Source organism: Physeter macrocephalus, chromosome 12, assembly GCF_002837175.3.
Source record: "Physeter macrocephalus isolate SW-GA chromosome 12, ASM283717v5, whole genome shotgun sequence".
Taxonomy (NCBI): Eukaryota; Metazoa; Chordata; class Mammalia; order Artiodactyla; family Physeteridae; genus Physeter; species Physeter macrocephalus.
This window is the reverse complement of record NC_041225.1, coordinates 16,438,073-16,450,254: the sequence shown is the minus strand read 5'-3', so window position 1 is coordinate 16,450,254 and position 12,182 is coordinate 16,438,073. Positions and strand designations below refer to the sequence as shown.

The window sequence follows — 12,182 nt, the reverse complement described above, 5'->3', positions numbered from 1 at the left end:
TAGGATTGTATTGCTATAAACTTCCCTCTCAGAGCTGCTTTTGCTCCATCCCATAGGTTTTGGGTCGTCGTGTCTGCATTGTCATTTTTCTCTAGGTATTTTTTTATTTCCTCTTTGATTTCTTCAGTGATGTCTTGGTTATTAAGTAGTGTATTGTTTAGCCTCCTGTTTGTATTTTTTACAGATCTTTTCCTGTAATTGATATATAGTCTCATAGCTTTGTGGTCAGAAAAGATACTTGATACGATTTCAGTTTTGTTAAATTTCCCCTACTATGAATGTGTTACTGTCGATTTCCCCTTTAATGGCTGTTAGTATTTGCCTTATGTATTGAGGTGCTCCTATGTTGGGTGCATAAATATTTACAATTGTTATATCTTCTTCTTGGCTCGATCCCTTGATCATTGTGTAGTGCCCTTCTTGGTCTCTTGTTATTGATGTCACAAAAGCTATGGTGGGTAAAACTGCTAGCATGTTAGCAGGGAGCCACGCAGTTGCTCCACACTGTACTGGAAGTCATATATTCTTCTCCACTACATATAAGGGGGAAAAAAAGACAATTTCACCTAAGAATGTCCTTCATGAAGCAGTAAATCTATTCACTTTATTAAATTTCAACATTTCAGTTTTTTTTCAAATTAAAATTATTTATTTTATTAAATATCAAACCTTTGAAAACATGTATTGTGACAAAATAGTACATTGCTGTATACCAAAATACAGTGGCTGTTCCCCTAAAGAAAAACTAATTGAGAGATTATTTGTGTTGTGAGCTGAACTTTTTTCACAGAACATCATTTTTACTTAAAAGAACAACTGATAGACAAACTATGATTATTCAGGATTGGATACTTGGCAGATGTTTTCCTAAAAATGAGCCTATCACCTTAAGAAAACTACTGACAGTATTTGTTACTCATGATGAAATTTATGATCTCAAATGAAAATCAGAATTTTGGAAGATTAGTGTCCACCACCACAAACTTAACAGCTTCTCAACACCTAAATATTTTTCTGATGAGATTGATTATAACATTAACAACTGTTTTAAATATTATATGCTAAATTGTGTCACTATTTGAAAGATCTGTATACTCAGTAAACCAATATTTTCCAAATGACCAACGCATGATATTACAAAATTATGTGTGATCAAAAGAGACCATTCAAAGACAGACGAATGAGTTTAATATAACAGAGATCAACATTGCTATTTTATTTCATATTATAAAATCAAGTGGGATTTATCCCAGGAATGCAAGATTGGTTCAATGTAATATACCTTATTAATAGAATAAAAGGCAAAACCCACATGATTATCTCAAAGGTATGCAGAGATGCATTTGACAAAATCCAACATCCTTTCGTGATAAAAACACAACAAACTAGGAATAGAAGGGGATTTTCTCAACCTGATAAAAAGCATCGATGAAAAACCCACAGCTAACGTCAGACTTAAGAGTGAAAATTGGCTGTTTTCCACTGAATTTCAGGAACAAAACATGGATATCTGCTTTGGCACTTATAATCAACATTATACTGGCAGTTCCAGCCAAATCAATTAGGCAAGAAAATGAAATAAAAGGCATTCAGATTGGAAAGGAGGAAGTAAAACCCAATTTTCAGATGACATGATCATATATAGAAAATCCTAAGGAAGTCACTAAAAAAAAAAAACCAAACAAACAAAAAACTATTAGCGCTAATAAACAAGCTCAGCAAAGTTAGGGGATACAAGACCAACATACAAAAATCAATGGTACTTCTGTAGACTAACAGTGAACAAACTGGAAGTGAAATTAAGAAAAAACTTCTGTTTACAATAACATCAAAAAGAATAAAATATTTAGGAGTAGAATTAAGAAAAATGGTGCAAAACTTATACTCTGAAAACTGCATAACATTGTTGAAAGAAATTAAAGAACACCTAATTAAGTGGAAAGACATCCCATGTACAAGGATTGGGAGACTAAATATTGTTAAGATGGCAGTACTCCTCAGACTGACCTACAGATTCAATGCAATCCCTATCAAAATCCTGGCTGACCTTTGCAGAAATTAACATGCTGAACCTAAAATTCATATGTAAATGCAAGGGACCCAGAAAAGCCAAAACAATCTTGAAAAAGAAGAACAAAGTTGGAAGACTCATACTTCTTGATTTCAAAATTTACTACAAAGCTACAATAATCAACACAGTATGATACTGGCATAAGGATAGACACATAGACTGATAAAATAGAGTTGAGTGTCCAAGAATAAATCTTCACATTTATTGTCTGTTGATTTTCAAAAAGGATGCCAAGACCACTCAATGGGAAAAGAAATGGTGTTGTGACAACCGAATCTCATCAGGCAAAAGAATGAAGTTCCTATATACAAAAATTAGCTCAAAATGGATCAAAGACCTAAATGTAAGTGCTAAAAATATAAAACTCTCAGAAGAAAACATAGGTTTAAACTCCATGACCCTGTATTAGGCAGTGGTTTCTTAGATATGACACCAAATGCACAAGCAATAAAAGAAAACATACATAAATAATTCATCATCAAAAGTAAAGACTTTTGTGCCTCAAAGAATAGAATCAAGAAAGTGAAATGAGGGACTTTCCTAGTGGTCCAGTGGTTAAGACTCTGCACTCCTAATGCAGGGGGCACGGGTTCGATCCCTGGTCAAAGAAAGTGAAATGACAGTCCACAGAATGAGAGAAAATATTTGCAAATCATATATCTGAGAAAGGTCTTGTATTTAAGACCTCGTAATTCAGACTCGTTATTCAGCAACAACAGCAAACAAGTAACCCAAATTAAAAATGAACAAAGGATCTGAGTAGACATTTCTCCAAAGCAGATATACAAATGGCCAACAAGCACGTGTAAAGATGCTTGTCATTAGGCATTGGGGAAATCAAAACCATAATGAGGTAATCCTCTACACTCACTAGGATGGCAAAAATAAAAATGGCAGATAATTACAAGTGTTGGAGAGGTTGTGGAGAAATTGGCTCCCATATGCATTGCTGATGGAATAGGAAATAGACTGTGGAAAGCATTCTGGCAGTTCTTCAAAATGGTAAACATAGAGTTACTATATGACCCAGCAATTTCACTCCTAGGCAGATACCTAAGAGAAATGAAAATATATATCTATACAAAAACTTGTACAAAAAATGTGCATAGCAACATTACTCAAAATAGTCCAAAAGTGGAAATATGACCAAATATCCATAAATGAAAAGATAAAGAAAATGTGGTATATGCATAAAATGGGATATTATTTCACAATATAAAGGAAGGAGTCACTGAAACATGCTACAAAATAGATAAACCTTGAAAGTATTATGCTAGGTGAAAGAAGCCAGTCAAAAAGGACCACGTAATGTGTTCCATTTATATGAAATGTCAGAATAGGCAAATTCACAGAGGCAGAATGTCGATTGGTAATTGCCTAATGCAGGGCCATGGGGGTGGAGGGTAAGAGAAATTAGTGAATGCTAATGGGTACAAGGTTTCTTCTCAGGGTAATGAAAATATTCTAAGATTAATTGCGGTGATGGTTGCCCAACTCTTTGAATATACTGAAACCTATTGAATTATACACTTTAAATGGATGAATGGTATGCTATGTAAATTATATCTCAATAAAGCTGTTTCTTAAAAAAATATTTATTTATTTATTTATTTATTTGGCTGAGCTGGGTCTTAGATCTTCATTGCAGCACGCAGGATCTTAGTTGCGGCATGCAGGAACTTAGTTGCAGCATGCGAGATCTAGTTCCCTGACCAGGGATCGAACCCTGGCCCCCTGCCTTGGGAGCACAGAGTCTTAACCACTGGATCACCAGGGAAATCCCTAAAGCTACTATTTTTAAAAGTACATATGAAAATCTAGATACTTTCTATTGAGACAGTCATTCAAGAGACTGGCAAAAATGTAAAACAATGCCACTCTTCTCACTAAAATTTTTGTTTTAGAAAATATCCTTTTATTAAAAATATATTGTTTATGTAACATATAATGTTTACTGTTATTTTTAAATGAATTGAATATTTCTAAAAGTTTTTAGTATTAACTTGTAATATACTATCAGTAAGTATAAAATGCATAAATTGTTATAAGCATATGAGATTATAAATGAGGCCATGATATGGAAATGTATAAAGAAAGTGAAATTAATTGAAATGAAATTCCAAGGTAAAAATATTCACCATTTTACATACTAGTAGCAGGTACTATTAAAAGAAAGAAACACTGCTGAAAATTGCTCAGAACTTTATTTAAAAGCAACAAACAAACAAATGCCCTTTTCCATTATTATTTGAAAATGTATATCATACTTTCAAAATTGAGAGTATACCTAGAATAACTGTAGATTCATTTAGAAAAAAACCTAGAAAAATGAATTTACCTCTTTTAATATATTTTAAGGCTAAATGGTATTGTCCAAAGGTATCTTTAAAACTATTTTCATCTTGTAGGGCTTTAGTTAGCTGGTGATGTAATAATAGCCCTGCCATGAAGAACATCAGTGATGTCAACCGGGCAATGCCAGATCCAACAAATGGTTGTCATGAGGACAAATGGGGCCCCAGTGGACTGTGCCCAAGAGAATCAAGTTTCCAGGCATTCTATGGACATTTAAGTTTGTTTCTGTTTGCACTGAAAGTTAGCAACCACCCACAGCAACTCTCCAGGAATTAGAAACAAAGGTTCCTGAGCTTGGCAAACATTCTCCACGGTTATCAAAGCCTTCTTGCTAATGAAGCATGTGTGACTTCAGCTGACAAAGTCAGGGTGCTGGGTGTTCTTTCACTGGGCCTGTGCTGTTCCATCACACCTCCCTAACACCTGACTCCCAGCCCCTCCTGGCCATCTGTACAGCCACCTGCTCCTCTTTCTTTACATGATGAGTAAAGAGAACTGGATACGATTGGCCTTTCAAAGTCAGAGCACAGAGCTTCCCTGCTCACAAGGCCTTCACTAAAGAAGTGTTAAATCAGTAGAACTGGGACTGGAAAAGGGTTGAAAAAAGATAAAGGAACAGACAAATCCAAAGGGACAGACATTAACTTAGCGGCTGCAAGGCCTGGGGGGAGGGGAGAATGGGAAGTGACTGCTAAGGGGCAGAGGGTTTCTTTTTGCGGAGATGAATATGTTCTGGAATTTGATAGTGCTAATGGTTACACAGTTCTGTGAATATATTAAACTCAGATGGATTTTCTGGTATATTAATTATATCTCAATCAATCAATAAATGGGAGCTGGTGCACTGGCCAAAAATAGCAGAGGGAGGAGGCGGGTAGTTTAGTAACATTAAGGGCTGGCTCACAGATGTTTTGAGCCACAGCTTTTTCTTCCACTGAAAACTTGATTTGGGGGGCAAGACTAGGTATTTTAAAGAAGGTTTTGTGTGAGACCAAAGGACTTGCAGAGTTTCTTCTTCTGGAATGGAGGAGAAGGTTGAGGGCTATTTTTCTAATGTTTGAAGATTAGATTACATGTATATAGATTGATGCAGGTTAATATTTGACTTTGTATTTGGTCTGGGAGTAACTATTTATTGAAAGGTTGGGTGGCTCTTAGGAATGCTCTAGTGTATTTTAGAAGCTATATATATATATATATATATATATATATATGGATATATGTTTTAAAGGATATGAATATATTGGGCACAGAAGTAGACTTCAGAAGAATTGTCTGGGACGTAGATTCAGAGCCAAACATGAAGGAAACGGGGACTTCAGAGGCATGGAGCTCCAAGCAACGAGATGTCCCTGCCCCTACAGATTCTCCACCCTCCACCACCCCTTCCTTGAGTGCCCAAATCAGGGAAGTAAGAAGGTCAAGGCCCCAGAACACTTCTGCTTAAGACCTCAAAGCATCTTCTAAAATGCGTGTCTGAACTGGTACCCGACTCTAGTTTGACTTCTCCGGTAAATAGGCTATTATGTTGATAAAGAAGAGGGTCCTGACAGGACCCTGCCCATTCCCAGGAAGTAGACCAGGTGGAGGGCTAGCAACCCATTGGGTAGACTTGCATACGTCCCTGTGGAAGGGACTGAGCTCTCCTGGGGAGGGAACTCACCCTAAGGAAAAGGGAGACACAGTGACATAGAACCAGCATAGATTTTGCCCATGAGTTTGGTCTCCACCCTACCTTCCTTGGAGTTGAGTTTGAGCCCCAGGGAAAGAAGGGGCAATGAGTAAAAATGGTAAGGAGATGGTTTCACTTGAAACGTTTGTGAGATGGGGGCAGCTTTAGCTGAGTGTAACGCAAAAAGGGAGAGGCATTCTGTTTTCAACGGAGCTAAGCTCACCCCAAGGACCAACAATTTTACTGCTATTTTGGGTATCTCTAGGCTCTGCCAGTTGGAAATGGGTGGCTGCTATATATTTCCTTCCCCACAACCTCACAATCAGATGGTACCCAACAATCAGCGTCAGGCCCAGATGAGATTCTGCCACATGTATAAACCTTATTAGCAACTAGGCTCCAAAAGTCACACAGCTGGTTTTGTGACTTCAGTGAAGTTTCCACTCTCTTTATTAGATACTCTGACAAACACTGAGTTTGTTTCTTAGGGCTGCACTAACAAAGTACCACAGTCTTGGTGGTTTAAAACAACAGAAATGTATTCTCTCATAGTTCTGGAGGCTGGAAGACTGAAACCAGGATGTTGGCAGGGCCTGTTCCCTCTGAGACGTTGGGTGGGATCCTTCCTTGCCTCTCTCTGACTTCCAGTGGTGGCCGGCAATTTTGATGCTCCCTGGCTTGCAATTGCATCACTCTCATCTCTGCCTCCGTCATCACATGGTCTTCTTCCTGTGTGTCTCTGCTCCTCTTCTTATAAAGACACCAGTCATGGGACTTCCCTGGTGGTGCAGTGGTTAAGAATCCACCTGCCAATGCAGGGGACACGGGTTCGAGCCCTGGTCCGGGAGGACCCCACGTGCCGCGGAGCAACTAAGCCTGTGTGCCACAACTACTGAGCCTGCGTTCTAGAGCCCATGAGCCACAACTACTGAGCCCGCATGCCACAACTACTGAAACCCACATGCCTAGAGCCCGGGCTCCGCAACAAAGAGGAGCCACTGCAATGAGAAGCCCGTGCACCGCAATGAAGAGTAGCCCCCGCTCGCCACAACTAGAGAAGGCCCATGCGCAGCAACGAAGAACCCAAAATAAATAAATTAATTAATTTAAAAAAAAAGACACCAGTCTTATTGGATTAGACTTCAATATGACTTCATCTTAACTTGATTTCATCTGCAAAGACCCTATTTCCAAGGAGGTCATGTTCACAAGTACCAGGGGTGAGGACTTCAACATAGTTTGGAGGACACAATTCAGTCATGACACACACCTTGCCAGGAAGGGTCACTCCAAAGCCAACACAGCAGTGTCCTCACTACAGGACCAGCCAGGCTTCTGGTTAAGCCAGGAGAGAATGTCCTTTGTAAAAGGGTAGACCAAGTGGGGTCCAAGGTCTTGGTCTAACTGGCAAGTGGTTAGACAGCGAGATCTTCTGATTCTTGTGCCCCAGTTATGAAAAGACCAGACTCATAATTTGAACAGCTCTGATTATCTGGGGGAAAAATAATTTCTAACATCTTTTGTGTTAATTAACCCTCTAGGGCAGGGTTTCTTAAGCATTTTGTACCACGGACCCCTTTGGCAGTCTGGGAAAACCATGGACCCCTTCTCAGGGAAAAAAAAAAAAGCTTTCAAATAAATAAAATAAAATACATAGATTGTAAATGCAATCAAATCTATTAAAATACAGTTCTCAAAATTTTTGTGTCAGTAACACTTTAGCAAGATCTAGTGGAAGGTCTAATAATTATTGTGATTTTAAAGTAGTGATGAGTATAAACAATATTTGGTGATGTCTATAACAATTGTAACATCCATGCAAATACCTGAGGCATCTGCTGTGGCAGAAGATTTGGTACTTTCCTTCTACCGCGGTTTGCTACCTACTTTTCACAATGAAGGGAAATGCATTTTTTCAGTTTGAGGATAGTGAAAGTGAAGATGTAATTTTTTTTTCCCCATCCAAACAGACAGACTTGCTGAATGCTATCCTTGGCCTCCTGGGAGGTCAACAGACTCCAGGTGAAGAAGCCCTGACTCCAGTGGATACAGAGAGTATATTCCTGATTAGGGAGCTTCCAACGGTAACTAACAGCCCTGGGGGAAGAAAAAGTGAATGTCACTTCACCGTCTGCACTGAATCATCTTAAAGTAGGCTATAAATCCTTTAACTGCCGAATTCTGGGAGCCTGGGCCAGGTAGATACCATGGAAGAGATGCAGGGGTCCTGGCCAAGATGGGAGGAGTGGGGCTCTCAGAGAAACAGTCAGCAGGAAACAGGGCAGGAGTGGGCCTAAGAAACAGTTGGGAAATGGAGGTGATGGGGCTAACCAATAGACAGGGCCGGCACAGGGGAAATTAAACTGTAGAAATGGCCAACACCATTTGGTAATTAACTAGATGTATATATAAGTACTTGGAAAGTACCCCTGGGCACCCCTAGAAATTACCTGGGGACATTCCTATATCATTTGGTGGGTAGCTAAAACCAATGAACTGTACACTATGTTAGAATATTTCAGATGGGTTTCATCTACAAACAGCACAAGTTCAAAGCTTGAAAGTCTGTCATTTGACCATCTACTCAAGGTTAAAAAACTTAAATCTCAGAATTTATCAGCCTGCTTCAGTAATGATGCCCTGAGAGAAATAGGTCTTTTTTTTTTTTTTTTAAGCAGAAGAGAACCTACCAACAAAGAACCATAGAGTAACCCATTTTCTGTTGAATACAATCTGTGGCACCCATTTAGAAATGTTAAAAATAGCACTTCAGCACATCATTTGTCATCTTCTGCACTTATTCACATGTAATAGAGGTGGAGTAGATGGGAATGCTGGCCTTGGTGGGTGGGGCCTGATGTCCAATCTAGTCTCTAAACTTCTTGTTTTTCAATGGTGTTTGGCCCACTGTTGGTGTATTCTGTGAGTCAGGGGCCTGCGAAAGAACAAGTAAAGCAACCAGCCTCTGTTTTAGAGAAGATATCTCCATCCAACCATCTGGGGCTGCATAATCCACCGTCCTGGATCACTTTTCTGAAATAGCTGTGCCTTGGAAGGGGGCCCAGGCTGGACACCAGGAGACCTGGTGCTGTAACAGCCTTGCTGGGGATTAGCTGTCTAACCTTGGAAAAATCCTTTAATCTCTTGGGGTTTAAGTTTCCTCTCTACTAAATCTATGAAGAACTTTCCAGTTCAAAAATTGTTCTATATGACAGCATAATGCTTAAAGGAAAAGCATTCTTGTGAACTTCCACTATTATTTTTTATTATATTAATCAAAATAGTACTTAAATATGTAAACTTAGAACTAGATATAAACTTATGCACGTCATTTTAGAGATTTTGAAATAAGCAAAACAACAAATCCAATGAAATTTTAACTAATATATATTATTATTAAATTTCAATTACTTTTATTCATTAAAAATTGACAGTATGAAGTCAATTCAATGGCTAATACTGCTTTGCTGGACATAAACTGCTGCTAACAATTGGAATATAATTTTCCAGAGCACTGCCTCTACCACTGTGTTCTGTGTGATGACTCTGTTCTCCCATTCTCTCCCTTTGAACTCTTGTGAAACTTCCTTTAAAGCCGTGGCGTCATTTGGCCTTTACTTTGGAAGAATGCACTGTTGATGTATTATGTTCTCCTTTGCTCTTTTCTCCTGAGCCTGCAGTTATTAAAGTAAAACAATATGGCTCCAGATGACACTGCAACCAATGGTGATATCTTCATAAGGAGTCATCCAGATGATCCCAAACGTGTTTACATTAGTATTTTTATTGGGTATTTTGAGGTTATCATTGAAATAAAAACACGAGCATTTTAAATTTCTTATAAATTCACCATTCCCTGGGATCTCAGTTTGAGAAATGTTGTATTATGACTTTACAGTGGCCCTGGCAGAATCTTCCTCTAGTGCCTGCATGATACCTCTTAGAAGGACACATACGTTAGGCCCTCAGTTCGTCTAACGTGTTTCTGGAAATCAGGACGTAGAACACATGATCCAATATGTTTCCAAACGTCATCAAACACAAGGTGATGCCCAGGAAAGAAAAACCCATGCTCTCTCTTACAGAAATCCAATTCCCATTCCCTGCTTTCCAAAAGATCTTTAAGAAAGAAAATAGATCAGTAAGTTCCAAAGAATAAAAGGAGTATTACTACAGTGAAAAAAAAAAAGCATGGCCTGAAATTCACCTCTTGGCCTCCAGATATGCGGTCTATTTGATTTTAAGCAGGCTGCTGCCATAGAAAATACTCATGAGACTCAGACACAAAGAGAAGCTCGTGGTGACCATTCTGAAGTGTGCTTGTGGGGGAGTGGACGGCCTTCGTAACAGAGTTCAAGGTCTTTAATCTCCAGAAACAGCCTACAATACACAAGAAAGCCATCAGCACCCTCGAGGCATGGCTGACCTTCACAGTGTAGCCCCAAGACTCACACCTCAGCGCAAGAACAAGGTGAAGGTAGCACTCTCATGATCAGGCCCAGGAAGGTGAACTTGGCATCAAAATTGGTTATGACACAGAAGCCAACCACCACCCAGGAAGTTAAGAGTCCACTGGTGGCCTGGCGGAGTATAGTGGGTCAGCCTCTGTGGGAGTTTGGCCACTGTCATAAAGAAGCACAGAATATTCCTCTCCCTGAACTGGTGGAGGAAAACTCAGAGGGCCAGGCCATTCAGCGGCAAAGCAGCTGCCAACACCAGCAGAAACAGGGACACTGACAAGGTCCTGACACTCTCAGATTTTATGGATGAGTTGAATACCCGGGATGCCTGCATTTTTACAAATATTGGGGTGAGATTTTTGTTTGTTTGTTTATCAAAGATAGAGTTCTTTCTTTAAGTTCTACTTCTTAACCTCTTTCCTGTGGAAATCCTTGTCTAGGAAGGCACAGAACAATTGTAGTAATTGCTGCAAAGATGGGGGCAAAAAAGAAAAAAGAAAAATCAAGGGTAGTTAAAGCCTGAAATGGAACATTATTGAAAACCCCTTGTACGTCCTTTCTTTTTTTAATTAAACTTTTTAAATTTTGAATAATCGTAGATTCACATGCAGTTGTAAGAAATAAAACAGTGAGATCCCATGTACCCATTACGCCCTTTCCCTCAAAGGTAACATCTTGCAAAACTATATTACAGCATAAAAACCAGGATATTGACATGGATACTATCAACATACAGAGCATCTCCATTATCCTTCACGTTGCACTTTTATAGCCACATCTACTTCCCTCCCACACCCACTCACTCTTTAAACCCTGGCCAACCACTACTCTGTTCTCTATTTCTATAATTCTGTCATTTCAAGAATATTACGTAAATAGAACCATGCAGCAAGTAATCTTTTGGGATTGGCTTTCTTCACACAGTATAACTCCCTGGGGATTTTTCCAAGTTGTTGCGTGTACCCATAGTTTGTTCCTTTTACTGCTGAGTAGAATTCCATGGTATGGATGTACCACAGTTTACTTAACTATTCCTCTGTTGAAAGACATCTGGGTTGTTTCCAGTTTTTGGAATGAAGTTCCAAATGAAGTATTCTATTATAAATTATGGTGCTGTAAACATGCCTGTATATTTTTGTGTGTGATTGTAAATTTTCATTCCCCTAGGAAAAATACCTGTGAGGACAATTGCTGGGTTGCTTGGCGGTTGTAGGTTTAGTCTTTTAAGAAACTACCACACTGTCTTTCTGCTGTACCATTTTACGTCCCTACCAGCAAGGTATAAGTGTTTATTCTAAAATATATAAGGAAAGGAAAAGGAACTGGGTATTTTAAACTATTTGAAAAAGAAGAATAAACCAGGAGCGTTTTGTGGTTTTCAGTATACAAGTCCTGAACAGGTTGTGTTAGATTTACACCTATTTCTCTTTTTTAATGATTGTAAATGATAATGCATTTAAATAAATGCATTATCATTTAAATAAATGCATAAATATACATTTAATGGGGTTTTTTTGAATAGCAAAAGTTTTACATTTTTTAAACATCTTTATTGGAGTATAATTGCTTTACAATGGTGTGTTAGTTACTGCTTTATAACACAGTGAATCAGCTATACATATAC

General features: G+C 38.6%; 1 long non-coding RNA gene across 1 annotated transcript in view; it reads left to right on the top strand.

The window, feature by feature from the left end:
• Positions 1-2,341: 2,341 nt before the first annotated feature.
• The window catches only part of LOC114487290 (uncharacterized), a 23,436-nt gene continuing 13,595 nt past the window's right edge, over positions 2,342-12,182 (top strand). The window contains exons 1-2 of the long non-coding RNA XR_003682245.2: positions 2,342-2,414; positions 8,069-8,182. This is a non-coding gene — a long non-coding RNA (uncharacterized lncRNA). The remainder of the gene's footprint in view (positions 2,415-8,068; positions 8,183-12,182) is intronic.